This window comes from Oncorhynchus nerka, unplaced genomic scaffold (assembly GCF_034236695.1).
Source record: "Oncorhynchus nerka isolate Pitt River unplaced genomic scaffold, Oner_Uvic_2.0 unplaced_scaffold_996, whole genome shotgun sequence".
In the NCBI taxonomy this organism is placed as follows: domain Eukaryota; kingdom Metazoa; phylum Chordata; class Actinopteri; order Salmoniformes; family Salmonidae; genus Oncorhynchus; species Oncorhynchus nerka.
In genome coordinates this window covers 232,638-236,528 of record NW_027040298.1, presented here as the reverse complement: position 1 = coordinate 236,528, position 3,891 = coordinate 232,638, and the positions used below count along the sequence as shown (strand labels likewise).

Below are 3,891 nucleotides of genomic sequence, written 5' to 3'. Positions count from 1 at the left end.
GGGCCTGTTGCACAAAACTAGGATAAGGGATTAAGCCAGGATATCTTGGTGATCCTGGCTCAATTGATCCGTAATCCGGTTGCACTAAAGATGGATAGGGGCAGGAGGATATGTTATGGTATAAATTACCATGGAGATTTATTCTGTGGAGCTAGCCTGCTCCAGACCAGGCTAAATTCAGGATCTATTTAATCTCATCCCTAATGTCAGTCAGCAGTCACCACAAATGGAAACCAATAGTTATTTCACTGCTCACTATACATTGTTATCACATATAACTAGACCCACTGTTATTATTTAAACGTTTGTGATCATTAATTTCAATGATTTTGGATAAAAAATGATTTTTAGATGATGTTGCTATCATTAGATAATTTACAGTTTCCCATAGACTATAAGGCTATATATAAAATGATAGAATATTAGGGCCACAGAGGGAAAAAAACACAAGTCATAATATTGTAACCAGTTGTTTTAAAGGACAGTTGTTAAAATGACAGATGTGGGGCATTTCGTGAAATTGTACTTCAGTATGGTTTCATAAACAAAGACATGCTGATGTGCCAGAATATTAAGTATCACATTGTCATAAGTATCAAAACTGTAAAAACAATATGTAGCTTTTCTGCAGAAAGAACCAGCCTCATAAATTTATGACTTTATCCTTTTTCTTCAGTGTGGCCTAGTACTCTGTCATATAAACAAATACACATTCCATATGAATATAAAAACACAATGTGTAACATTATGTTCCTTTATTGAATAAGGACAAAACAAAGCAGGTAAACCATCAGCTCCTTTCGAAACTGAAGTCACAGTGACTCTACAAGATGGAAAGCACAGAATCCAAGCATATTATACAAAATGATACATACACATTCAAAGGTCTGTATATAACACACCCTGCATGTCTGCACACTAAAATAAATGCAGGACAAATCCATACACATCAACTGAACAGACAAATGAATGGATGCAGTAGCCTCCCTGCAGCCTTGTATTACACACAGTATACCGCACAAACATCATAAGAGGCCAAATTCGTCAAAAAACGAACCCAAAAAACCCAAATTCCTCTGCCACCGCAGGACATATTTAACCAAAATTGAAAGCACACATACTAACTAAAATAATTCAACACATATTGGTCCCTCAGCAGCCGACCACTGTCGTCATCAGGGAAGATTGCCGGATTGTCCCAGTCCATGGCTGGTGGCACTCTGGGGGCCCTCTCCTTCCTCAGGCAGGCCACATTGTGGAGGACAGCACAAGCCACAGTAATATCACATGCCCTAACAGGGCTGACCCTTAATTTGTGAAGGCAGTGAAAGCGTGCCTTCAGGAGGCCAAAGGTCATTTCAACTCTGGCCCTGGTCCTGGCATGGGCATGGTTGTAGGCCTGCTGTGCTTCCTGGGAGTCTGTGAAAGGTGTCAGGAGAAAAGGCTGGCAGCCATACCCCTGTCTCCCAGCAACACACCAGAGAATTCACCTGTCAACACAAAATCTCATCATTACTACCTCATAAACACAGTGATATTCTTGACACAGCCATGATGGTTATAAATAGGGGTTGTGTGGCTTACCTTGTGATAGGCACTGATAGATTTCAGAGGCCCGAAAGATTCTGGAGTCATGGACTGAGCCAGGCCATTTTGCCACAACATTGCTGATCACACAGTCAGCATTGCAGACCATCTGAAATCATAAGATGAGGAATATTACACCAATCAATGCACATCACTGGCAATGCAGAGTGTTCGTCAATGGACAATATCAAAAAGTTATGTTCACCTGAACATTAATGCTGTGAAAGGATTTCCTATTCACAAAAATCGGCCTCATGGGCACCTGAGGGGGCTTTTATCCTTATGTGTGTGCAGTCCACTGCACCAATGACATTGGGGAAACCTGTCACACAAAGTAATGAGTATCCTACTATGTGTTAACAGTTGTCCTGTAATTTGTAGATCCTCTTACCTGCAATCCTATAGAACTCCTCTTTGATGTCACAGAGTCTTCTGTGGCCAGGGAAGGAGATGAAGACATCTGCTAATGCTTTGATAGCCAGACACACACTCCTTATTGTGCGGCAAATTGTGGCCTTGTTCAGCTGTTCTGCATCCCCACTGAGTACAGGAAGGCTCCACTAGCAAAAAGCGCAAGGCCACACAAACCATTTGCTCCACACTCAGTGCATGGCTCCGTGCAGTGCGGTGCTTAATCCTGGGACCCAGTAGTCTGCATAGATACCTGATGCCATCTGCAGAAAACCTGTATCTTTCATATAGATGGTCATCAGGGAAGGCCAGTGGGTCCAACCGGTCCCTGAAGACCCTTTCTCGCCTGAAGGCTCTCCTCAGCACAAGTGCTTCTTCATCCACCACATCTCGCACGAATGGGCATGCCATTGTCAGAGCAGAAAGGAACACACAATTTTGGGCCTTCATATAGGCTAGTGGCCACACCTGGTGCTGGGGGGTGGGCAAAAGAGGGCGATGCCTTATAACGATGACTTGGTTGTACTGATTGCTGGGAAAATAAAAAAACCTTAGAAAGATGCCACCGTCCTGTGTGCTCACAATAAGAGCTCATATGTCATGGCTCACTTGACTTTACGAGAATATACCTAATTTTTATTTTGAGCTGTGTCATCTTCTTGGAGCTGGGGAGGAAAGAAAAATAATGATTAATACATTTGTGTTACAGTTAGCATACAGTGTACATTGAAGGCATATCTCACCTCCCTCTCAAGTTTTTTTATTTCAAGGTCCAGTTTCCTAATTGTCCTCTTTTTATTTCGGACTCCAGTGCAAGATTTTCCATCTTTTTCTTCTTGTACTGAATGTCTATGTCTGCCAGTTCTATTTGGCGCCGGAGGTGGTTGCCATACAACTTTCTGATAGCTTGTGAGCTCTGTGAACACAATACAATTAGCGCAGCTGGAATTTGGCAGGATGTGGTGTCCTTTTATTAATACGCACTATGTTGCCAGGCTGGTTTTCCCACTGTATAGCATCTGGGTCCTGTAAAAGAAATTAGATTTTTTGATTTTGATGAGGACTCCTCACCATTGTAGAGTAAATAGTACTTTCACAGTCTTAACATGATACCTCATGCCTTCTGGAATCAGAGAGATGGTCTCCTCCTCATCATCGTCTCCATCATGTGCTGTTGCTGCTGCACTGGGGCCTTCACCCTATCACATTTAATCGGATTCATATTGAAGCTAGTAGACAAGACATGCCAGGCCTACAGTATGCCTTTGATGGAGTACTCACTGGATCAGCATCGTCTGGTGCTTGTGCTGGTGGCTCTAACAGGAACACAGTGCTGCCAGGCACTGCAAGGCAATAGGTAAACCAAAGTCAGACAGTCCAAATTGATTCAATATGAATGTGGTTGTATCCCATGTAGAGATGGAAGGACATACCTTGAATGAAGCGGGTGGCATCTTGGGAGGAACCTATGCTCGTCTCTTTCCCCCCAGGGATCCCCTCTAAGACGGGCCTGCCTTTATTTAGCTCCAAGGCCATGTCCTCTGCTGGGGTAAGGTCAGCCTTTGGTGACCCACCACCCGTGCCTTGTCTGTGGGTATTCTTTTTCACTGCTAAAACAGTACAGACAATGTGTGAGCAGGCACCTTCTGGGTACAATATATGCTTGTGCTTTGTTAAATATTAGTCAGGGACCATACCATTCTGCAGAATGTTCTTGTATTTGATTTTGACCTGCTGCCATGTCCGTTTTGGCCCGTTCATGTTTAATCTACACACACACACACACACACACACACACACACACACACACACACACACACACACACACACACACACACATTTAATGGAGTCACACTGCAAAAAATTACTTGGTATTTTTGTCTTGTTTTCAGT

At 43.1% G+C, this 3,891-nt stretch overlaps 1 long non-coding RNA gene across 1 annotated transcript; it reads right to left on the bottom strand.

Moving 5' to 3' along the window:
- Positions 1-1,588: 1,588 nt before the first annotated feature.
- On the bottom strand, positions 1,589-2,119 carry LOC135570289 (uncharacterized). The gene is made up of 3 exons (XR_010463501.1): positions 1,979-2,119; positions 1,793-1,909; positions 1,589-1,696 (listed from the first exon to the last, which is right to left on the bottom strand). It is a non-coding gene; the product is annotated as an uncharacterized LOC135570289 (long non-coding RNA).
- Positions 2,120-3,891: the final 1,772 nt, after the last annotated feature.